Below are 27,500 nucleotides of genomic sequence, written 5' to 3'. Positions count from 1 at the left end.
TTAGGTTTGACGCACAAAAGCATACACACACATACACACACACGCACACATTGACCTTTAGGAACATTGTGCGCCTTAGGACTAAAGAGCCCTGCTCTTGACAAGCATTGCAGACCAAATACACTACACTGGCAGTGCGCTTTCGATTTACATATCATAACGCAAATTTGACAATTAGTGCCGTTAATAAAATCAAAGTCCGTAAACATTTTCAAAATCATATTGTACTAAAATAATACACTTGCCTATTTTAAGCCAACCTCGTTCTTAATAGACATGTAAATAACGTGATTTCATGTAAAATACTGTCATAGTCAGAAGAAAAAAAAATCACTCCGACTGTTTTCCAAAGTTTTGTAGGGTTTTGTTTTAACTCTAGATATTGTCTATAAATAGCATGTTTCATTTCATATCCTTCACCTCGACTTAATCACGATCGATTTTGACTTTATTTTCGTACAATATTTATAAGAATGAGTACTTGCCAATATACCTGAGGCGATTAGATAATCAACAAAACCCTCTTCAAAGTGGTTCACCATCATGCCGAAACCAAATGACTGAATTCTGTAAAAGACTGAATAATTATAGAAATATATTATCGGATTTAAAGTTTCCAATGGAAGCACGCAGTGTGCTTATAGAGTTAGTAAAAAAAAAACAACACATTAGCTATACTCTCTGTGTTCATCCGAAAACTCACATATACCTCTCGATTTATTCTAGTATAAGTCCTCACACTTATACTATGTTACGTTCAACAGATCTACTAAGACCCAAATACATACGTCTCTGTGTGCCAATATTTAGAGGTAACGCAGTGACTTACGGTCGGAACGTTTCGTGCGTTGGCACTAATCTCTTTCATAAGTACCAACGCACGAAATTCTCGGATCTTGAAGCTCTCTCTTACGTCCGCAAAATATTGATAAAAGGTATACACACGCTCATATTTTCAGTTCTATTTTTCCTGTCTGCATCAACATACCCGTATATATATATATATATATATATATATATATATATATATATATATATATATATATATATATATATATATATATATATATATATATATATATATATACATATATATATATACAATATAATATAATATAATATAAATAATATATATATATGCATATATACACACTTACGTATATATGTATGTACATATGCATATATGGGTACAGGGGAAATACGAAATACGAAAACATGGAATACGAACATTGTTTTGCCAAGAACGAAAGAAACAAATGAAAAACAAGACAAGCAACATAAAGAACGACCCTACATCAGTTGTCGGCTGTTTTTCTACTCCATATTTCGAGAAAAAGGAGGCGGTCAGGAGTTTGCATAATTCTTTATTATTAGTACTTTCGTTCGTTTAAACAAACTTTTCATGATAAGAATTAAATTCAAAATGATGACGATTAAAATAGAGCGTCTCCAAAATTCTTCCGGCCTCCATTTTTCTTGACAAACAATATTTGTACGGCACTTCAAACACTATAGTACGCGGGCAGAGCATTTAATTTAGACATGGCCTGACCCAATTCTGGCCGAAACTTATCTAAGTATATTACAGGGTTACGCGGTGGGAGCGCTAAGCAGTGATGTGTATAAGTACAATGTTATTACGAGTTCAAATATGCATGGGGCATATTCCAACGCTTAAGAAAGCCATTCCTTCTGTTTCTTTTTCTCGCTGTAGACATACGGTATAAATACACCAGTCTCAGATGGCAGCGCCAACTGCCAGATTGTAGGATGCAAGTATTTCGGAGCGGTAAACCCTTCCCCAGCCACAGAAATCGGACATGGTGCGCTGCGAGTTGGTAGGAGAGATTGTCATTGTCTCTCTTATAATATCCTTGTCATCGTGCAATGACTGGTAGCGCTAATAGGCGACTCACCGTAAGCAAATTACGGGGTAGCAGCAGTAAGCAGTTAAGCAGTGCTGTGTATAGATACACAGGTTATTACCAGTATATATATATAATGTACGCATGTATGCATCTGTGTATGTATGTATGTATGTATGTATGTATGTATGTATCTATGTATCTATTTATCTATCTATCTATCTATCTATCTATCTATCTATATATATATATATATATATATATATATATATATATATATATATATATATATATATATATATATATATATATGTGTGTGTGTGTGTGTATGCATGCATGTATGTGTATGGTGTATGGATATTGTTGTGACTCTCACTCACAGAAGTAGTTTCAGTCACAACTACATTCCATATATAATTAATTACAATTATTAATTAATATTTTGATTGTTTCATCTGCCCTTATTTTTTTTTTTTTTTACCAGAATTGGTAAATTTAAATAATATTTGTTCTCACCAATAATTAAACAATAATCAAAATTCTTTCATTTATTATTACGTCACTTCTGCTAGCATCCACATTATTAAATTTGTTGTATATATTTGCCTTTGTATTTTTGATTTAAACGTACGAAGGTTAGATGTACGGTATGCCTAAAGAAACGAGTTTTTGATAATTATTATAATAATTATGGCGGTGAAGATTTTGAAAATTACTATGGTAACATAGCTTCCTGAACGGATTACTAAATTACAAAAATATAGATACTCATACACACACATATTTCAGCAAAATTATAAGATAAAATAGTAAACTACAGGATGCTTTACTCTTGATTTAGTATGTTGTATTTTGCAGGAGAGCTCAACAATATTCATATGACCTGTAGACTGCTTCATAGCTTTATAAAGTAAAAGATTAGACGGAAAGAGTAAACTTCTACTATTAGTTATAAATGATCTATGAATTCTATGCTTAATGTTCAACAATTTCTTCTTATATAAATATGATAAATGTGTTTGTGCATACACCACACTCGCGCAAACATACGCACATATACATAAATACATGCAACAATGAGACGCTACGTTTCGCTTTGTATCCTCCTGTCTTACCAATTCGAAAGCGGCTTTGTTTAGTGTGTATGTGTGTTTGCTTGTGTGAATTTGTTTGTGTGTGAGTGTGTGTGTGTGTGTGTGTGTGTGTGTATGTGTGTGTGTGTGTGTGTGTGTGTGCGTGCGTGCATGCGTAAGTATGTATGCAGATAACAAAAAAGAAAAACAAGGCTAGTGTTTTACCTTGCATCCAGGCGGTTTTGTTTGGGTAAACTACACCAGAGGTTGGACACAGGTGCAATTGTTTGGAGAAAGTTTCAAAGATCTAGTTTACAATTACTATAGAACTTCTAGATTTTTTGATTCATTTAACAATAATTCTAAACACAGCTGGTCTGATTGATGTAAAATAATGTGAAATGAAAGGGAAAGAAAATAAACAGTCGTTGTTAAAAGAAGTTGGCAAAAATACATCATACAAATTGTTTCCCAAACTTCATCTGCTTAATATTCACTTACTGTTCATGAGAACATTGTCCTTATCATACATTATCCATGTTGCTTTGCGAGAAATATGTTGCAAGAATACGACACAATAATATTGTAGCTAAGGTTACTTGTTTATTAATAGTGTAGTGTACATGAAAACGATTTTCCATTTAATAGTAACTTCAAATTTTCCCCGTTTCGATTCAGACGTTAAACATTTAATCCTCCCAACACAATTATTAATCGGAATATTATGGAAAATAGCTCTGTTCTAATTTCTTTTTTTATTGAAAATTGTTGGTAGCAGAATCGGCAGAGCATCTGACAACGTTGTTGGTGATGTTTCGTTATCTTTCGTTCTGCTTATGTACGGAGGTTTAAATCTGATCAACCCTAACACTGCAAGGCAGTATTCAAAAGAATGATAGGAGAAATATTCTAAAGGATGTTTCCTTCAACACTGCCACTTATTGAAATTATAGAACATAGAAAATTCCACATATTTATTTTAAAATTCTGGAAATCCAATTACAAGGCTCTTAAATGCTTTCAAATTACACGAAAGAGTTTTGATAAATTTATCCCATATTTTAATGGGTATAGTAAACTTTTTGATTCAATGTTTCAAAACTAAAAGCAACGAACGACGTTTCTTAACCAATGATTGTAAGTATTCTGCAATTACTGCCACCAAGAAAGGATCTGCATGTAACATATCTAGCATTTTTAATAATACGAAAGTGGTCTAGCCATTAGAGTGTGGTACTGCCGATCTGGTAATCGTGGGTTCGGTTAAATACATATGGTTAAAAATATAAGGTTAAATATATACGGAGTTGTACAGATTTGAAAGTGAAGAGCTAGCTCATATCATACAGCCATTATTGAACAATAATAGGCCACGTCGTGGGTTATCGTAGATTGAGTATTTTGGAGTATTTTGGCATAAGAATCTGGAATCATCGTGAATAAGTAACTAGCCAGAACCAATGGGAGCACATTTTAAATGAACAGCTATTGCGACTTCAAGCATCCCACCAAATTTTTACATTATTCCATAATATTGCCTGAAGTATTACAAACTTATACTTCTTGCGTGCGTACCTATGAAATACGCACTAATGATGGGGTGAACCATAGATACTTTTCCGTCACACATGCATCCATAAATGTATACATGTATATGTGTGTGTGTGTATGTGAGTATATATGTGTGTGAGTATATAAGTGTGTATGTTTGTGTGTGCATATTCATGCATATGTATATATATATATATATATACATATGATATATATACATACATATATATCTAAGTATATATATATATGTATATATATATAGATGTATATATATATATATATATATATATATATATATATATATATATATATATATATATATATATATATATATATATATATATATATATATATATATGTATGTATGTATGTATATATATATATAATATATATATATATATATATATATATATATATATATATATATATATATATATATATATATATATATATATATGCATACATACAATACACACACATAGGCATGTATGCGTATATGTTTGTATATGCATTTATGTACGTATGGGTGTATACATATACATATTTATTCATATCTTCTTTCCTTTTCTTCTGTCTGTCTATGGGCTGATTATTTCATCATTTTAACTCTTTAATTCTTCGTGCATCCTCTTCTCATAAGTCACCGTCGTTTTCTTCTTTTCCCTCGAATCACTAGACCTAATTTCGTCCCTTTTTCTTTCTCCCCTCCTCCTCCTCCTTCTCCTCCTTTTTGTCATGCACTCGTTCTTTGTTTGCCAATCGCATTTTTTAAACTCCCTCTCTCTTTCAGTATCTTTCAGATTAATCACTCTGTCTCTATACTTATAATCTTATTCTGCTTCTCACCTCTAACATAACATCTTTCTTACCTCTTCTTCCCTCTTACGCTGACACAAAATCTCTCTCACTTCTATTTCTTTCTTCCTCTCCTTTTTCTCACTATCTCTCTCCTTCTCTCCCTATAATTCTTTCCTTGATCGTTGTCGTTCCTGAGACATGTTTGTCTGTCGATAAACCACCACTCTTTATTTTTCTGCAATATTTTCCTTCTTGCTTTTCCTTCGAATTTTACTTGATTTTCTCTTCATCTTTTACTTCTTTTTCTCCTTTCCCTTTTCTTTTGTATTTTTCTTATTGTTATTGCTGTTACAGTTATTGCTAGCGTTGATATTTTAGTGCAAGCCTTGCTCTTCTTGTTCGGTTCAGTGTGGCTCCTACGTCCACGATTCATCGTTTTCCTCCATAATGTCGTTATTTTCATCAGTAAAGATTTTCTTATTCCAGTTCTTAATGTTGTTGCTTTTCGTCTGTTGCCTACTGTGTTTCATTTGAAATTGTCATGATTATTGCTTTTGTTGTTGAATTGATGTTATTGATGATTTAAACTTATTTTTTGTGATATTTCAGTCGCGCTACAATGGTGAATGTTTTAGTGATTTTGGTGATGGAGATAGTAGTGGTAGTGTGAGTTTCAGCGCTGTTCGGCATGGATTTAATAGTGGTGGTGATGACGATGGTAGTGATAGGAGTAGTCGACGCATCGTGTTTAGTGGTTTCCCGTGTGTTGGGGGTGCGGTGGAGGTGTTTTTCAGTTAACTTTTTTTATATCTTTGAGTATTTAATTTTGCAGAGTATATTTTAGTCTGTAATTGTTGTTCGCTTTGTTTTGTTAGAGTATTCGTTCTTCTTTCAAGATTTTATTGAATGCTGCATTTTTTTTTTTTGCTATGGACGTTGTCATTTGTTAGTTTTCCTGTTAATTTTGTCGTCGAGGGGTCTGTTGTTTTTGTTGTTGTTGTTGTTGCTTTCGCTGTGGTTGTCGTCAATATTTTTGTTATTCACTATCAATTTTAAAGAATTTGATCAGACAAGTGAAATTAAGAGGAACATAAATGAGACCATTCTGTAAGTATCACAAAGACAAGCTCCTTAGGTGAGAAAGATAAACGAAGAAGAAGAAGAAGAAGAAGAAGAAGAAGAAGAAGAAGAAGAAGAAGAAGAAGAAGAAGAAGAAGAAGAAGAAGAAGAAGAAGAAGAAGAAGAAGAAGAAGAAGAAGAAGAAGAAGAAATTAACATCATCAACAAGTGTATGAAGACAATCCGGAGTTCACAAACACCGAAACGCATAGGCATACTATCAAAATTTAAATACTCAATAGCAATACTAATATCTATAGTTTGCACAAGTAAGCTAAAAATTTAACGAATTACTCTGTCTCAACTACTGTTTATGAAAAATATGAAATCACGTAGAAAGAATTCATGCAAACGTAATGACATACGTACATTTCACTAGAAATATCAAAAATTAACTACGAACATAATACATAAATAAATTCCTTTCTACATTTTCCTACACTGCCTTCTTTGTTCCACTGCTTTCAATATTTTCCTCTTGTTCCCAGTCTTCATTATGTTGTTTTTCTTTCCTGTCATCAGTGTTCTATCGAACTCAAAGTAAGGAAAAATAAAACCTGTTTAAATTTTGGTCTAAGTTTATTTCTTTTCCTCGCACGACACCGAAAAACGTAGACATAAATGGTTCCGCTTTAGTACAAGAGACTGTGTGATGAAAAGAAATTGATAAAGACGAAGAGACTAGAAGATAGCGCAAGATAATATGAGTAGTGAACGATTTAATTCTGCTGTAAATATATTTCGATTTATTGAATGCCGTTCCTTGTACCACTTGAATCTATCAATTTTTGCGATATTAAAAAAATCACACAAAACATTAGTCAGTAAAACAGACAGTCCTGCTGTTTGTAAGAGAAACATATTTTCCACTTAAACATATGTTGATATATACAATTATGATAAAAATAATCCCCTTTATCACTGTTTGTATATGACGATGTTTTAGCAAGACATTTCTCTAAAATGTTAGGTTAATATTATGGAAAAAATTATTGCAAAGCCCACGTCGACATTCATTGTCTGCCACATATACTACTAACATCTACATCTACAGGGTGGGCCAAAATAAGTTCAATACACCCCGAAATTGTCAAAAATATGTTTCAATTTCTCTGAAATTGAATAAAATGGATAAAATAATGATGAAAACGAGTAATTATACATGATAAACAAAATGAAAAATAATCTTTTCTACTCGAGGACCGAAAATTTGGGGGAGGGGACCAGTAGATTAGATCGACCCCAGTATACAACTGGTACTTAATTCATCGACCCCGAAAGGTAAAGTCGACTTCGGCGGAATTTGAACTTAGAACCTAAAGATAAACGAAATACCGCTAAGCATTTCGCCCGGCGTACTAACGTTTCTGCCAGTTCGCTGCTTTGCCAAACGAAAAATAATAACGCCATAGAAATGTTTTTCTACTCTAGACACAAGGCCCGAAATTTTAGGGGAGTGGGTCACTCGATTAGATCGACCCCAGTACGCAACTAGTACTTAATTCATTAACCCCGAAAGGATGAAACACAAAGTCGACCTCGGCGGAATTTGAACTCAGAACGAATAACGCCATAGAAATTAAAGTTAAATATTTTGGTACGTGACTTTTGGCTCACTCTCTATATTCACAATTGTAAGAGCATTTATATGGTTACTTGACCGGTGAGGGGTAGAAGAAAGTTTTTATCAAATCAACCAGAAAGACACATCACAATGATGACGATAGAAACTTGATTTTAATCTGTTTATAGGGAAGAAATTTAAGCATATGTTAATGGAGTACAATGTATATAATGAGTTATAGAAGGTGAAATAAAATATCTGTTAATTAAACGAGCTTCACTAGGAGAGACAACTTCAATTTTATTCAAGTAACCACTTAAAAAGTCTCAAATAACATCTATTTTTCTGGAAAATGAACGTAGTGGTAAAGTAAAAATTTTCAAATTCTTTCAAATTTATTTGTATCAAAACTGAATGTAATTTATATCAAGGGTAGCATTTTAAACAGAGAACATGAATTTAAAAGTCTCCCATTAGCAAAGCGATTGGTATGGAACCCGTTTAAAAGAATGCAACACGCTTTCAACGCATTTCAGATTAGATGCGAACACTTTAAGCTACATAACTGATAGACACGCATACAGACAGATGGACGAACAGACAGACAGACAGACAGATACACAGATAGATAGATAGATAGATAGATAGATAGATAGATAGACGGAATCCATCATTCATTTATATGTGTTTTTCATGTGTCTATGTGTGAGTATAAGAGTGTGTGTGCGCGCCCGTGTGTTTTTGTATAAGTCTATATGTGAATGTGTGTTTGTATATACATAGACACAGAGGAATGGAGATAGGATTAGAAAGGAATATATTTTCCAAGAGATAATACCGTAAACGCGGTCGGGAATCTCCAAGGAAATTTCTCGCAGTGCAGGAATCTATAATCCTCATGAGATTATCGAATATTTCAGCTGAATTCTAGACATTTACACAAAGAGGTTAGTTTATGTCAGTGTACGTCAGTTCATGTTAGTCTACAAAGTAAGATCGTACTTATCTAAAAACTCACAAACTGTGGCGTTCATGACTTTCCAGACATCATAAGTGTCATACTTTATCACAATTTTTTAATGTTCTGTGTTTATGTTTACGGATTGCATTTGATTAGAAACGTGGCTTTTTCTAGAGCCACTGGAACTGGTGAGTGTTTTGAATTTATATTCAGATCAGAAACCTGGCCTGAACCGTCCCAACAGAATGGACTCGGTTAATAATACCTAACGACCAAGTAGTGGTGTTAAACCACTCACTAGATTAACTTTACTGTATATATCAATGACCAGCGCTGGTAATATGAGTTAACAATTTTTATTTCAGGGTTGTAATGAGCAGCTACATTGTAAAGGCAACCTTCAATCCATTGTGTATAAAATCCTTAATTCCAGGGATGATTTTATCAAAGTTGGTTAAATCATATATGCATATATTCATTTACTGATTTCAGTCACGAACATGTTGCCATGCTGGAGCAGCCATTTCGAAGGTTTTAATGGATATTATCAGGGTGCATTTTGAAATCGACTCCTATGGAAATTAGTACCCAAATATAAGTAGGTCTGTATGATCGTATGTGTACGCATGTGCGGTGATAGCCACAAAACACTAGCCGGTCTTAAGAAAAACATGAATGCAGATATATGTGCGTATATGCTTCCCTGTGTACGCGTGTATGGATGTCTGTGTGAACGTATTTAGATATGTATTATAGATATAGATACACACACACGTGCACACAAACATGCACATACAACACATGTACGCAAGTATATAGATACACACACACACACACACACGCACACATACATATATATATATATATATATATATATATATATATATATATATATATATATAATGAGAAAGATTACGAGATGTAAAGATAGATTGATTTATAGATTGCAGGGCATTCATCCATTCTTCTATATCACGTGTAGACATGTCAACATGATTAAAAGCTGGTTGTAACATATTTGTAACAATTGTCCGTTGAATATTCGATGTTAATGATTCCATCTGACATAATGTACTTAATTAATGTGCACAAAATCTGTCAAATTTGTTTTACTTGCTAACGTCGCCTCTAATAAAATTTACTAAAACTCATTGAATGTTTGGCTTCGTGTTTCAAATGTACATTTACTGCTATTCATGCCTGTTATTGTTTGTCGTCACATCTCATGTGATTACCGGCTGCCATAAGACGTGCCATGGGCTGTTGCTACTACAAAGTATACAATACTGCATTTGTTTTTCTTTATGTCGTTGGTAATTGCTTCTTTGTTGAATACTGAATCCGTTCTGTCAATTAAGGATGCCTGTCTTCTAATTCCTGAAGCTTAATGACTGTGATTCAATGTTTTTTAAATGTTTTTCTAATCCTAGTTAAAAGCATATTTCGTACAACTGCTCCTACTGCTGCTACTACTACTACTACTACTACTACTGCTACAACTACTACTACTACTACTACTAATAATAATAATAATATTAATGATATCAATATTTTTGCCAGAAGGGCAGCTTGGGGGAGGGGATTAAGTCGATTATATCGACCCCAGACTTTCATTGGCACTTAATTTACCCACCCCGAAAGGATGAAAGGCAAAGTCGACCTCAGCGGAAGTTGAACTCTGATCGTAGCGACGGGCGAAATACTGCTAAGCATTCGGTCCAGCATGCTAACGATTCTTCCAGCTCGCCGCCTTAGAATAATAGTAGTAATAATAATAATAACAATAGTTTCAAATTTTGGCACAAGGCGAGCAATTTCGTGGAAGTGGGTAATTATTTTATCAACATCGAGAGGACGACAGACGAACTCGGTGGTAATTGAACAAAGAATGTAAGGACAGACAAAATGCCGCTAAGTATTTTGTCCGGTGTGCTAACGAATCTGCCGGTTAGTACCCTTAATGGCTTTTAAAATATTGGAACTGTTAAAAAGAATATGCAGGCTTTATTAAAATATTTTGTGTTAACTGAATGTTAAAATATCGAAAAAGTTTGCTATCAAATATCTGTCATTAATTAGGAAGTAAAGAAGCTAAAAGGTAAATGAATTTGAATGAGTATTATATTTTCACAGTGTAGACAGTTTAGCGTAGATATATTGATGGTTTATCATGGTATGCTATATATATAATGGTATTCCATCGGTTACCAAAACAAGCATTCCAGTTGATCCAATCAGCGGAACAGCTTGGACGTGAAATTAGCATGTATGTGGCTGAGGACTCCGAAGGCACGTGTAATATATATAATACAATAATAAATGAGTATATGCATATATACGTACATGTATGTACATACCTACACCTACATGTATATATAGATGCATATCCGGGTACAGGACGTTGCAAAAAAAACGTGGACAAAATGATAAACAGGGTACAGAAAACACACAGGCCACATAGTGAACATTTCCTTCATCAGCTGCCACCATTCTAAAACTAACCGTTTATACATGCATATATACATATATATATATATATATATATATATATATATATATATATATATATATATATACATGCAAATTTATACATTTAAAAAAGAGAGATTCATCACCGGAGTTTTATATCCATGTCTTCATTCAATGTAAACATTTCTGTGTTTAACTATATTTAACCATTAATAAGTTAAATATATTAGTCGTCTCACACGTCATCAGGAATGATTTTCATTAGAACAAAAAAAAAACAAAAGAAAACATAATGAATCGATCGAACAAATCAATTTTTAAAAACTATACCATTTTCCGTTAAATACGAGGCCTTGTGTGTTTACTTCCGCTAATTTGTAGGGGAGGTTTACATTGAATGAAGACATGTATATAAAACTCCGGTGTTGAATCTCTCTTTTTTAAATGTATAAATTTGAAACTTTGGATATATAAACAATGAGAGCGATCCTTAAGGAATCTAATTAATGATTTTTGAGGTGAAATCTTATGCTACGTTGGTAACGATTACAGAGTTTAATTTGAAAAATTATATATACATACATGTATACACGTGCATGTTTGCTTCTGTTTATATATACATGCATTGAACCGAACACGGCTCAGTCAAATACAGATAATTATAAGATACAATACGTATTGAGCACTTTCCTACTTCTCACAAAAGAATTTGCTTTTTGTGTGCGTACTTTCCTTCAGATATAGATGCAATATATGTAAACATTGTCTATATAAGTATATGTATATCAAGACTGACAGTTGCATAGTGATGGAAGAGAAGGAGGCAGTGAGAGGCAAGAAGCGATAGGACGGGGGAGAGAGAAGGGAGAGCGGAAAAGAGATGGCACATTACACAAATAAACAGGAGAGCGTGGTATTAGCCTGTTAAGTTCATATAGCAGGAACTTGTGTTGGGGCAAAGGGGAATATCTAATGATTAAGTTTGTGCAAATGTATTATTACATCATGAGTGAGACAGTACGACGCTGACGGCTGTGAGAATAATGACTATATTCTCTGAGCGTTAATCAACTAATTTACTTCTCATACTAGCTTATGTCTTAATGCAATTATTTTTTCTCTATTGTCATTTCCATATGATAGCTATTTTATCACTTTCTCTCCTCCTGTGCCCACTTTCTCCCTCCCTTTGCTCACATACATACGCACAATATATATACAGAAATGCATACATATATACGTACATTATATATATATATATATATATATATATATATATATATAAGTGTGCGTGTGTATATGTGTATAAGTATGCGTCTATATATACATGCATGCGTGTATATATGTATGTATGTATACTGCAAATCAATAATATCCATTCGTTTGCGTGCATGAAAACATTATATGGATTATCTAATTATGTAGTTACATATATGACACAACGTGTGCGCACGCACGCACACACACGCACATAAACACACGCAAACACACACACGCACAAACACACGTTTCACGCATCTCCCACTACACACATAAGTGCACACCGGTGTGTATATGGGTACATGCGTTTGTGTGTACGTGGGTGCATGGGTTCGTATCAGTGCCTCAGAGTTTAATATGTGATAATAACTGTTTGGGGACGAACATGACAAGCAATAGGATCTCATATCTGTCGCAAAGCATACGTGGGAGATACTAAGGTAGAACATCTGTCAATATCTGACGGATATATTTCGAAGGAATTGGTACCTCATTTTCCATTAGTTTACTCAATTTTGCGTATACCATGAAGCCTAATGAATACGTTTGTATAATTTTCTAGTATCGAACTTGTTATGAAACATAGCATTAGGGTAGAGACGCCCTTCGGTTACGAATGGCCATGGAATTACACCTAGAAAGTTACCCTCTGAGGCACAAGTCCGGGAAAGGTTGTTCTATGGAAGACCAACCGTTGCTCATGCACACCAGGGTCCCCTCTCAACACTAACATTGTTATCCAAGGGAAAGGCAAAGGCTTATACGGCTTGGCACCAGTGACGTCGCAACTCATTTCTGCAGCTGAGTGAACTCCAGCAGTGTGAAAAAAAGTATTTTGCTCAAGAACATAACACACAGCATGGTCCGGGAATCGAACTCACTACCTCATGATTGTGAGCCCGACGCTCTAACCACTGAGTCATGTGCCTTCACAAAATGACATTATGACACAGAATGAAATTTCAATTGTATATGGGAATATATATATATGCACATGTATATTTTTACTGATATTTAGCAGAACAGAGTGACTCAAGACCCGAGAGTTTCGCGCGCTTGAACTTACGAAACTAGTACCAGATTGACAGATCGAAGACTTGTGAGTTTATATAGCTATTGGTAAATATATTAAAATCTGGATTGTTCTAGAACGAAACATGATCATTTCTAGTGGATAGTCAAATAGTTTGCGTGTTATATATACATATTTGGAGGCGCAGGAAAAAAGTAGCCCTTTGTTTCATAAGATAGTGTAAATGTGTACGTACGTGCAAACAAGTAGATTTAATTCTGCGTTTACACCATGCTACGGAACACAGCTACCTTTTCGCGTGCCAGCCTGCATTTATATATATATATATATATATATATATATATATATATATATATATATATATATATATATATATATATATATATATATATGTATATATATATATATATAATCCAAGAGAGTTAGGGATTGTGCATCCCTCTAAGCGATGAGAAACGTCGGCAAGAGTAGTTTCAGTGACAAGGTGAACGGAGATACACTGAAGTGAAATCAAGTCACAGAGCAGACGTCAAATTAGCAATATTCTTTTCTACTCTTGGCACACGGCTCGAAATTTTGGGGGAGGGTCCAGTCGATAAGATCGATCCACAGTACGCAACTGGTACTTAATTTATCCACCTCCAAAGGATCAAAAGTAAAGTCGACCTCGGCGGAATTTGAACTGAGATCCTAAAGATAGACGAAATACCGCTAAGCATTTCGCCCGGCGTGCTAACGTGTCTGACAGCTCACCGCCTTTCGCAATAAAAATATTTCAAATGAGTTAATGATTCTTCCAGTTCGCCGCCCTAAGTTAGCATTAAATATTGTCTGTCAAATACATGACACGGTAGCAACAGTTTTCTCTAACATTTACATTCATATATGTGCATGAGTGTGCGTGTGTGCTTGTGTGTCTGTACGTATGATTATGTATATATTATGTATTTATAAATTACTGTGTATATCCCATGTATGGTATTTACATAAATAAGTGAATATATGCATGTACACACACGCACACACGCGCGCATACACATACACTGAGACATATAATGACTGTCATTTGCATAAGTATTCTGCATGACACAGTATTGTGTATCTTGCATCGTGTACAGCGAGATCTCAAACCATTACATGCATATTTATACTGAGTACGTCCAGGCAGGTTCGGACGCAATTTATGCTTATCGCATTATTGTACATATAGGTACAGTGACCAACATATTTTGCTTCCAAACCTATCTGAACGTATTCAGTATAAATACGCATGTAATCGTTTGAGATCTCGTTCTCTTCGATGCAAAATACTACGCACAGAAACATGCACACTTACATACATTCACACACATACAACAAACACATACATACACACACGCACACATATTTATATAGAGAGGCATAGATATACATAGATAGATAAATAGATAGACATGCGTAAATGTGTGTTTTTTTGTGTTTGCAAGTATGAGAGTGTTTTTTTTTTCTTGTGTGTGTGTGTCTGTGTTTGTGTGTGTGTGTGTGTGTGTGTGTGTGTGTGTGTGTGTGTGTGTGTGTGTTTGTGTTTGTGCATGTGTATGTCATCATCGTTATTCTTTTTTTCTGCTTGTGATATCTTTCTATGAAATTATTTTTGTATATGTGATACCATTTCATCAAAAACAAGAACAATACCACCAGCAGCAATAACAACAGCAACAACAACAACAATGACAAGAAGGATGACAAAGGAAGTTTGATGGCAGGAGATGGACAGCAGCAACAGAAGTTTCATGATTATTGTCATTTTTTCCCGAAGTTGCGAATCTGCAATTAGAATATTACAGAGATTTGCCACTTCGTGAGAATTGTGACGTTATATTCCTAGCAGCAATGTAACCAGACAGAGGGAGGAGATGAAGGAAAGAAGCAAAATATCAGTTTTCGGACAGTTAACTATCTGTCTATATGTCTACGTTTTTATATATAATTGTATTTTTTCTGCTTATTTACCGTTGTATATTTGTGTATTTGTTATTTCTTTGTTTTACTTTTATAAGTAACCCAACTATTATAAGTCTAATTAACTGTAGATCTAACGGCATGAGTATCTATCTTCCTATCTGTTTATTTATATCTGTCTAATTCCATGTATATATATATATATATATATATATATATATATATATATATATATATATATATATATATATATATATATATATATATATATGCATGCATACATATAATTGCAGTAAAAGAAGAGAACAGATGGTGGGGGGACTTTGGAAAAATCTATAAGGTTATGGTTTCTCTGTATATTTACATGCATTTATATTTCTGCTCAGTCTTCTATTTACTAGTCATTTGAATCTAATTCTTTAACAATTATTCTTTCATCTATTTGCCTTCTGCTATTCATAATCAATGAGTTGTAAGATCATTATTCTTTCTATGTATCTACGTATCTGTCCATTTCTGTCTGTGTCTCTTATCATAGCTCATATATGTGTATATGTACGCGTGTGCGTGATTGTAATCAAATATTGTTAATAAATTTATGGAAAAGGACAAAACATACAGAAATGGCGTAAGGCTATATGTTTCGTGGGTCAGTTGTATTAACAATTGTGAGATGATCAGGGCTCTAAATTACGCATAAACCTACTTGGCCGAAGAAGCCGGTAAAGTAAAACATAAAATCTTAATCATATATATGTGTGTTTTGCAGTCATAGTTAGAGGTACATAATACATATACATACATGCTTACATACAAAATACGTATGTATGCTTAAGTGTATATGTGTTTCTAAGCATAAGAGAGAAAATCACACACTGAAAATAAAATTCTTCAGCAAAAGTTGACATATTTAAAAATATAAACGAGTGTGAAAATGCACTTCTAGGATTTTAGAAAGAATTATTTTGTAGTTACACTAACCCAGACGTTTCAGAATATCGTGAACTTCAAAAAGTATCTACAGATTAAATGGTGTTAATGGAAGCTGTATTTATATGGTTGCATAAAGTAAAATTGTATGAAGATATTTAGTTTATTGCATCTCAAAAGATGTAATTGTATTTCGAAATTTTCAAGTTTAGTTACAACTAATTAACTTATTTCTTCTAGTTGATGTATAATTTACATTGTTTATTTTATTCACGTGACATATCATATTTAATTAAGACTTTGCTTCTATATCATATTAAGTACGTTTTCTTCTTTTATCCACACTTGGTCTATCGTTCTGCGAGAACGTTTCTACAATATGATAATTATTTTGTAGATGCATTTACGTACATAACCCCAGTATATGATTTATATTTTTCGGGTAGAGGGTTACAATATTTGTTGGCGATGAACAGTTGGTATGTTATTCGAACGTAATCACATTTGCCCTATATAAGTGTCATTAGATCTATTAAATTTAATTGTATAAATTAAAATGTTTAACGCACAGATTAATGGAGTTATTGGCGCAGTATATCTTCCACTTCACCCATATTCAGTGTAGTGAGACATATAATATCTTCTTCTATAATAATGGGCATAAAATAAATTTTTTTCAGTTTCTTTCCACATTCAAATGTAAAAGTATTGATACACAAATTTAGGTGTGTGTGAGTCTCTCTCTCTCTCTCTCTCTCTCTCTCTCTCTCTATATATATATATATATATATATATATATATATATATATATATATATATAGATATATAGATATATACATACATACATACATACATACATACAAACATATATAAACACATACATATATATATATATATATATATATATATATATGAAAGAAAGTTTGAAAATTTCCACTCGTACGGTATTCCACAACTTTACTTTATTATATATATATATATATATATATATATATTCATACAGGGTTGGTCAAAAGTCATTTGGCAGTAAATCAAAACCATTTAATTCCAAGATTTATATATGTCTAACAGCAGAATGAATTTAACAAGACCATCTAAATATGAAACATCATGAAAATTGTTCAAACTGAAGTCCTTCTTGGGTAATACATATATATAATGACAGTATAATCTTTATATAACTCTAAGGTATCTTAGGCTGATGAGAAGTTAGTGCAGTATCCCTCGTAGAATGACTTTTACTTCCCCGCACTTGCTAGCAAGGAGAACATATGTGACCTGGACTTTACCTGATGAATTCTCTCAATTTGTATGTGTATATATATATATATATATATATATATATATATATATATATATATATATATATATCGTGATCACCCAGACTATCGAATTTTGTTATGCATCACTAGTCACAATGCGCTTTGCATCGTTTTAGCACTTGAGTGATGCCATCCCAATGGCCAGTCGAATAGGCCCTCATTCCTTCTGGTCATAAGTTTTCTCCTTGTCAGGGTTACACATTTACAGCTGATGAATGACAACTATCTATGATTTTTGTAATTATTATGATGGTTCCTCTTATTGTATATCTCTCACAAATACTCATGAGGCTTAGCAGTTCCATTCTGTTATCCTGCATCTCCTTTCAACGATCTTATTGCATAAATATTAGTTTACATCCTATTATTACGCCGTCCTTAGGTGTTGCTGTAACGGCAGCGATTTCTTTTATTTTCGTAACCTTCTCTCTCTCTTTGGAAATAGGCTTAAATAAATAATTGAGAAACCACAAGTAATGTTAAACATATAAAACAGTATTATCCGACAAAGATATTTAAATGCAAACTATCAAATGCTGCAGATTCGCGATCACAGATGCTATATTGCTGGATTATAAACTAACAAACAAAACGCAAGAAAGTGCTATGTTGGAATTAATTATATTAGGCTATTTTACAAAATGACGCTATAGAGAGACGGCCCAATAATATCTACATGATACAATGCAATCCATGATATCAATGATGCTTTGATTTCCACGACACTTGAAGAAATGACAGCGCTTTAATGACACTTGAACAAACACTTACAGTAATTCAAAGAAAGACAATTGTATTTCTCAAAAATCTCTCCAACCGTCAAAAATGTGATCGATTTACTCTCAATATATTATTTAATTCTAGCATCAATGATATTTACTACATTGTATTTATCAGTATATCAACCATTTTATATTATGCTATAAAATTTAATAGATGTAATACGGCTTATGTAAGAAAAATGATTGTATTTCCGATTTGCTTAACAATTGTTCATCACAAGCAAATATTGAATCTCAATACGAGACGAATATTCGATCAATTATTGGACTTATGTGAATGTTCGGTTATTTACTGGACTAGCGTGCTGTATTTTCACAAAATATCAAATTGTTATTTTGGGGAAATGTTCTGGCAGATCAGTAGACCAAGTGCAGATAAATGAAATTCACGTACTTATATAAAAAGAATAGAAACAAAGACATCATATGCCATGATACTTCACACGATTAATTCAAATGATATAAATTAAACATCGACCAACACAACTTAATTAGTTGCAATTAAAATTCAGCATTAAAATATCACGGTTAATACGATAAACCATGCATATCTTGTTGGTACTGTTTATGTAGCAATATAAATCAACTTACAATTTACAGTATGTACATTGTAAGCATTTTGAAGTGCATAACATTCTGAAAAGTCTTGGTTAATGTAACAAAAAATGATTCATTTTAAAATAATAAATGCATCTAGTATCATATGGTAATCAGTTGACCTCGTCCTAATATGGCTTGTTTCTTAACTATTAAATATGACATTTATGAATTTAAATTATATGCTACGTGTTAGCTATATGTATTTACATTATACATATATATAATTATATGTATACATACATACATACGCTAATATTGAACAGTGAGAATGACTGCTAAACGATATTGGTGGATTAATATTTCTTTATTAGTTAGCTACCTACCATAATTTTTTTATCCCAAAATCCCTTGCAGTCGAGTGTATTCTCATTCAAGATGGAGTCGAGTACCACCGTTCTAGTAGGCTAGATAAATGCTGAGATATTTTTGCATGAAATCAACTTTAACCTTGTCAATCAACTAAGTATATATATGTGAATGTGCGTGTGTGTGTTCGTGTGAGTGTGTGTATGTATATATCTATGTACGTATATATGTATATATATATATATATATATATATATATATATATATATATATATATATATATATATATATATATATATATAGATTAGAGACATGTATTCTCTGTATAGAATAGACTTCGTAGTCCACAAGAGATTTGAACATGAGCAGGTAGAGGATTAAAGGTAAGGACAAGTAAGTTAGGCAAAAAATATCAAATACATTTAATACAAAAAAATGTGCATATGTATACATTTAAAAAAAGTCCGACTTACACAGAATAGAGATGATATCAGGAATTAGAGAATTTGTTTCTGTTTCCATCTTTGAACTCCATTCTGTCGGCACCTAAAATGTAAAATTCTTCTCTGAAGACAGAGGCTGGTGTTATCCGATGATGGAATTAAGTTACAGTCATTATTTTGGACCAGCAAAGCCCCAGAAACAGCTGTTAGACTCGTAAAACTCTTCCTCAGCTCCTTTAATTCCTGATATAATTTCTATTCTGTTTAAGTCGGACTTTTTTATATGCATACATATGTATATTTTTTGTATTAAAAGTATTTAATATTTTTTGTATATCGACTTACCTAACTTGCTTGTCATTACATTTACTCTTATAGATATATATAACCACAGGCGTGGCTGTGTGGTACTAAGCTTGCTTCCCGACCACATGGTTCCAGGTTCATTCCTACTACGTGACACCTTGAGCAAGTGTATTCTGCTGTAGCCTCGAACCGACCAAAACCTTGTGAGCAAATATGGTGGACAAAAACTGAAAGAAGTCCGTCGTATATATATATATATATATATATGTATATGTTTATTTGTGTGTCTTTGTGTTTGTTTATATCCTCTACCACCACCTCTTCGTTTGACAACCTATGTTGGTATGTTTACATCCCCGCAACATAGCGTTTCAGCAGAAAAAACCAATAAAATAAGTGCCAGGCTTACAAAGAATAAGTCCAGGGGTCGATTTCTTCGACTAAAAGACTCTACTCCAGCATGGCTCCAGTCAAATGATTGAAACAAGTAAAAGAATAAAAGAATATATATATATCATTGATATAGCCTTGTATTATCTCTTGTCCTAGCTTGACAGATTTTATGAGAATATTACTACATTCTATGCAAATTATTTTCCACCATAAGTCATTGCAATTTTTTATAACATGCTTCATTACAGACCACAGTAGAAATAATGTGATATAAGCTATGATGAAAACAAATATAATCATAGATTATACATTCACCCATATACACACATATATATATGTGTGTGTGTGTGTGTGTGTGTATATATGTATGCATGCATGTATCTATGTATGTATGTAGGTGTTCCTCAATATCGCCATGATGAACAACTATTATATCAAGCTGTAAACCTACAGCACATTAGGCATAGTTAAACTATATGTATCTTTTCTGTTATACACATACACACACATATTCACACACATGTGTGTGTGAGAACTAGCGTGGGTGTTGGACAGAGAACTAGCTTGTGTTGGACAGAGAGAGGCGGACAAAAGAAGACACATACGGACAAAAAAATACAGTAAGAAAGGAACGAAGATGGCGGGAAGGACAACTGTATGAAATCACAGAAAAGTACTTGCACACGCAAATATTTGTATGTGCATATACGTATAATCAGAATTTTTCATCATATTTACTTTTATAAGCTTCAGAGAATTTGCTAGATATTTTTATAGATGTCTATCTATCTGACAATCTTTTTGAGTGAATTTTAGTTTCGAGGCAAGAGTTCAGACTATATATATATACATATACATATATATATCAAGATACCATCCCATGAGAAATTATCTATATAGCTAAGAATATTTGGTAGCTCAATGGCTAGATAGATACATAGATATGTGGGGATATAAATATATATACCTATATATATAGAGAGAGAGAGGGAGAGAGAGGGAGAGACAGAAGATATACAATTATTCGTACATATATGAGGACGTACACACGCAAATACATGCATGCTTACATACATACAGGTCAAAAACAAAACAATCTTCATTCCCATCTTAATAGTGACAAGGTTGCCTACATATAGCCCACATTGCTATGACGTCAGATTTAAGAGCAGCAAACTTTCATTTCCCATGCGCATTTGATAAATATAATTCAAAATGACTCTACTTGCAGGCATTCACAAAGCTGCCCACTCAAACACACGCACACATAAACTCTTGATATATGCTTATATAAGCGATATAAGTTTTTATAAGTGTGTGTGGTGGTGGGGGTGGGGGTGTATGTATGTTGTGTGTGTGTGTTTGTGTGTGCGTGTGTGTGTTTTCTGCGCGCGTGTAGGTGTGTGTGTGTTTCTGTGTGTTTGTGCTTGCGTGTGTGTGTGTGTGTGTGTGTCTGTGTGTGTGTGTACATCTGTGTGTGTGTGCTGCGTGCGCTTAATAATCGAGAGTGGGATGGATCGAAGAATAAAAGAATCGCGAGAGCAAGAAAAAGCCAATATATTTAAACCACTAAATTCTTCTAAAATATTTCACAAAGAGATACACTATCACATATATACATAATACATGCATATACACATACATCATACACACATATATACATTGATGATGACAGACAGGCTGACAGAAAACAGATACATGAGTGTTGCAATGGTAGTAATTTTAGAAGAAAGTATTTAACTTAATGCTGAAAACTAAAAGAACCTATAAAAGGATATGCGTGTTCTAATTAATTATTTTATAACTATTTTGCCACAATTACACCCTCTGTCTAATGAATGGAAAACGTACATATACATACATATGCATATACTCATTTACTATTTGTTTATATATATATATATATATATATATATATATATATATATAACGGAGAGAGAGAAAATGTGTAGGGTTTAACAGTTCAACATGAACACTCACGCACAAAGAAACAGAGATCAGACTTGTGGAGAGGTAGACAGACAGACAACTCCTTGACATCAAACGACACCAAATCTCTCCGTATTTGTGATCAGTGAATTGTTATCCCCTTCTGATGATGCATGTATATACGAAGTCTGATCAAGAAGTATCCTTATTCTTACCATAGCAGTGAAGCTAAAGCAGGCAGTGTAAAGCTGCTTGGCAAAGATTGACCTTCAACTCTGCTGTGCATGCGCATTAAGTTTTAATTTTCTAGCTCACTTCCGTTGTTTACGGTAGTGCTTGGAAGGAACGCGTTTAGTGTGTGATCATCACATTGAACATGACAGAGAAAGTCGTCATGGTGAGACCTACGCAAAGTTGCAGAAAGCGTATGGAGAGGGGTGCCACACACAAGTGTACGAGTGACTCAATTGTTTCCAAGATGGCCGAAAAATTGTCCATATTGGCGAACGTTCTGGGAGACCCACAACCAGCAGAACTGAGAGAAACATCACAGATGTGCGTGCAGCTGTGAGTGGAAATCGTCGAATCACTATCCGTGAGTTATCAGAGAATGTGCAGATTTCTTACGATTCAATTCAATCCATTATCACTGAAGATTTGGGTATGAGACACGTGTCTGCCAAGTTTGTGCTAAAACTGCTTTCAACTGACCAAAATGACACTCGGGTTTCAGTTGTACAATATTTTTTTGATTGTATCTAGAATGACGAATACTTTTTGAAAACTTTGCGTAGGCCTCTGAGCAAGTGTCGCCAAGCATTTGAAAAAAATTGGTGCAGATTCTCTGCTAAATTTTCTCTGTCATGTTCAATGCGATAATCACACGCCACACACGTTCCTTCTAACCACTGTTGAAAACAGCAGAAGTGAGCTAGGACGTTAAAACATAGTGAGCATGCACAGCGGAGCTCAGATCAATCTGTGCCAAGTGGCTTTTCTCTGCATGCTTTAGCTTCGTTACTGCGGCAAGAGTTCGGGTATTTATTGATCAGACCACGTATATATATATATATATATATATATATATATATATATATATATATATATATATATATATATATATATATACGTGTGTGTGTGTGTGCGTGTAGAATTTACGCCAATATTTCTCGTACTGTAGATGCTGTGAACATTCAAAAGACGACCGAAGAATTACATTTCAATTAAGATAGCTACATATATGTTAACACTAATTCAGTACTATAAGAAATAAAGTGAGATTATATAAATGCCAAAAGTTTTCTCTCTTCTGTCAGTATTAAGCGAATGGAGACCTTTAAGGTGGTGCCTGGCCGCAGTCAAATGACACAAACAAGTAAAAAAAATAAAAGTAAAATAAGATATAAACATGAACGAGTGGACAAACGAAAGGAAAGGGCACTCAATACATTTAGAAGGAATTACACGTTGTATTTAAATCATATATATATATATATATACACACACATATATATGCATATATATATATATTTATATGTATATATATATATATATATATATATATATATATATATATATATATATATATATATATATATATATATATATATATATATATATATATATATATATATATATATATATATATATACGTGGTCTGATCAATAAATACCCGAACTCTTGCCGCAGTAACGAAGCTAAAGCATGCAGAGAAAATCCACTTGGCACAGATTGATCTGAGCTCCGCTGTGCATGCTCACTATGTTTTAACGTCCTAGCTCACTTCTGCTGTTTTCAACAGTGGTTAGAAGGAACGTGTGTGGCGTGTGATTATCGCATTGAACATGACAGAGAAAATTTAGCAGAGAATCTGCACCAATTTTTTTCAAATGCTTGGCGACACTTGCTCAGAGGCCTACGCAAAGTTTTCAAAAAGTATTCGTCATTCTAGATACAATCAAAAAAATATTGTACAACTGAAACCCGAGTGTCATTTTGGTCAGTTGAAAGCAGTTTTAGCACAAACTTGGCAGACACGTGTCTCATACCCAAATCTTCAGTGATAATGGATTGAATTGAATCGTAAGAAATCTGCACATTCTCTGATAACTCACGGATAGTGATTCGACGATTTCCACTCACAGCTGCACGCACATCTGTGATGTTTCTCTCAGTTCTGCTGGTTGTGGGTCTCCCAGAACGTTCGCCAATATCGACAATTTTTCGGCCATCTTGGAAACAATTGAGTCACTCGTACACTTGTGTATGTATATATATATATATATATATATATATATATATATATATATATATATATATATATATATATATATATATGTATGTATGTATGTATATATATATATATATATATGTATATATATATATATATATATATATATATATATATATGTGAAGAGAAAGAGAGAGAGAGAGAGAGAGAGAGAGAGAGGGGGGGGGGGAGAAAGAGATGGAGAGGGTGCTTGTATGTGATTGAGTATGTGCGTCGTTCTAATCACACAGAAAATATTCTAAGCTGCTGGAATTTGAGATCTAAACATTTATCTTCATATGAAATCTTCGCTAAGTACATTCTGGCCCTTTATAAGCCTCCTTAATCGATACCGTCCTAATCTATCCGCATTTGCAATATGCTGTCAGAACATTTTCTTTTATATCCCCTCTCATCCTCTTTAGGACCAAAGATCTCCAAAGATTTACTAATATATGCTTATATGTACTTATCTTTCACACGCAACTTTGCCTCTTTTCTATGTTTAAGATTTAATCGCTTTGCAATTTTTTTGAATGCAAATCTCATTCTGTTTTTTAATAGCCTACAAGCTTGTAAATTCCCACACACATTCGAATAGCCTGATGCGCAGCCTTGTGTTTTATACATATTTTGTATTTTGTACTGAATACTTTAACACAATTTGTGTTTTAATGGCTTTAGCATATAATATATTATGAATAATTTAAAAGTATACCTGCTACATTCCATATATTTTTGTCTAACACAGTTTTTCCCTTATATGCCCCCTTTTCTCCATTCATTTATATCTTTTATTATTAGTGTTTCTTAGCACGCCGGAAGAAATGCTTAGCGGGATGTCATCCGTCGCTATAAGCTCTGAGTTCAAATTCCGCCGAAGTCGACTTTGCTTTTTATCTATTTGAGGTCAATCAAGAAAAATACCAGTTGAGTACTGGGGTGGATGTAATTAACTACCCCCTCCCCCAGTTTCAGGTCTTGTGCTTATAGTAGAAAGGATTATTGGTGTTGCTTATTGTAATAATTGTATTACACTCATCTAGTCTGGAGCTCCCGCTTTATGGATTTATGTTGAAATTTGCTTCTCTGAGTAGCGAGGTCTAACATTTTCTTAAATTCCCACTCGAAACCTAACAGTTTCTTATATTTTCTGTATGTCGTGATGTACACATGCATACAAACATACCATATAGGTACGTATACATACAAACATACATGCATTAATCTTCTTCGGCTATCCGTCGTAAGTCGACGATATTCAGTAATCATCTCTTGCAGGCTCGCACGTGAGCTACAAGGCCTGTTCTTGTGATGCAGCGGCGATGACACCTACTACAGATAAAACTACATGACGCAACGAAGAAGTGACGTTCGTCGTGAGCTCTTTCACATTCTCTCTGTTGTTTCTCTTCAATTGTTAGAATTACGAGTTTCAGCGATCGGTGCCATTCATTGCGCGACAGCACATTCTCATGCAAGTTGTCTGGGGTTCATTTATCCCTCCAGCAAAGCCCTTTGTCGGAAATCGTGACCGGAACTTTGTGCGTCAAGTTTTTTACCAAAAGATTTCAGTTCACGCTGTTCCTGTCCACTTAGCAGTAAATGGGAAACACTGCGAAGAAATATTGTCCTTTTAAAGCGGAATGTTGGAATACTGTTCAGGTATGGAACATGCAATTTGAGAAACCGACTCTACAATTCCTCGGATCCGAGACCGTAATGTGCAAGGGATTTGCTATATGAGTGTGTGTGGGGGGTGGAGAGTATGAGTCAATTTAGAAGTTTAATATTTTCTGTTGTTTCAGTACTATTCCGTTTTGGATCATATTATATGAAAAATTTTTCTGCGTGAGAAATTATATAATCTATATATATATAAATGAGAATGTGTGTGTGTCTGTCTGTCTGTCTGTGTGTCTGTCTGTCTGTGTGAATCCCTAAAACTCGAGAACTACGCAACCAATTTCATTCAAATTTGACACATGCCTTACATAGGGTTCCAGTTGTGTTTTAGTCAAAAAAAATTATTAACTTCTTGCAGAGTTCGAGCACACGGCAACATAATATCTCCTCCACTATTTACGTATTAAGTGTCAAAAGTGACACAAAAACACTCATGTCAAATACTTTCACTTTAAAAATGAAACTATTCCACTAACTGAAACAATCACATTTCGATACTGTAATGACAGATACTTTCACAAAGAGAGAAAGAGAGAAAGAGAGAGAGAGAGAGAGAGATGTATATGTATACATATACATGTATATGCACACCATTTCGATACTGTAATGACAGATACTTTCAGAGAGAGAGAGAGAGAGAGAAAGAGAGAAAGAGAGAAAGAGAGAGAGAGAGAGAGAGAGAGATGTATATGTATACATATAGATGTACACGTATATGTATATATATATATAGATCTATACATACATGTATATGTATACATATGTGTAGATGTATATATATATATAGATGTACATGTAATATGTACACATATATACATATATACATGCATACAGATATCTATACATATATACACCCATCACACACACATACACATGCACACAAACACACACATTAGTCAT

General features: G+C 33.6%; 1 protein-coding gene and 1 long non-coding RNA gene across 2 annotated transcripts in view; one reads left to right on the top strand and one right to left on the bottom strand.

The window, feature by feature from the left end:
• Nucleotides 1-27,500, top strand: part of LOC106884508 (uncharacterized) — a 718,976-nt gene that overhangs the window by 64,248 nt on the left and 627,228 nt on the right. The window lies entirely within an intron of this gene.
• Nucleotides 1-27,500, bottom strand: part of LOC149136035 (uncharacterized) — a 97,144-nt gene that overhangs the window by 35,275 nt on the left and 34,369 nt on the right. Inside the window, exon 2 of the long non-coding RNA XR_016241477.1 lies at nucleotides 494-567. This is a non-coding gene — a long non-coding RNA (uncharacterized LOC149136035). The remainder of the gene's footprint in view (nucleotides 1-493; nucleotides 568-27,500) is intronic.

The sequence above is a fragment of the Octopus bimaculoides genome, chromosome 4, assembly GCF_046866305.1.
Source record: "Octopus bimaculoides isolate indiv1 chromosome 4, ASM4686630v1, whole genome shotgun sequence".
Classification (NCBI taxonomy): domain Eukaryota; kingdom Metazoa; phylum Mollusca; class Cephalopoda; order Octopoda; family Octopodidae; genus Octopus; species Octopus bimaculoides.
The sequence above is the reverse complement of the archived record's forward strand: the minus strand, read 5'-3'. Positions and strand labels throughout refer to the sequence as shown.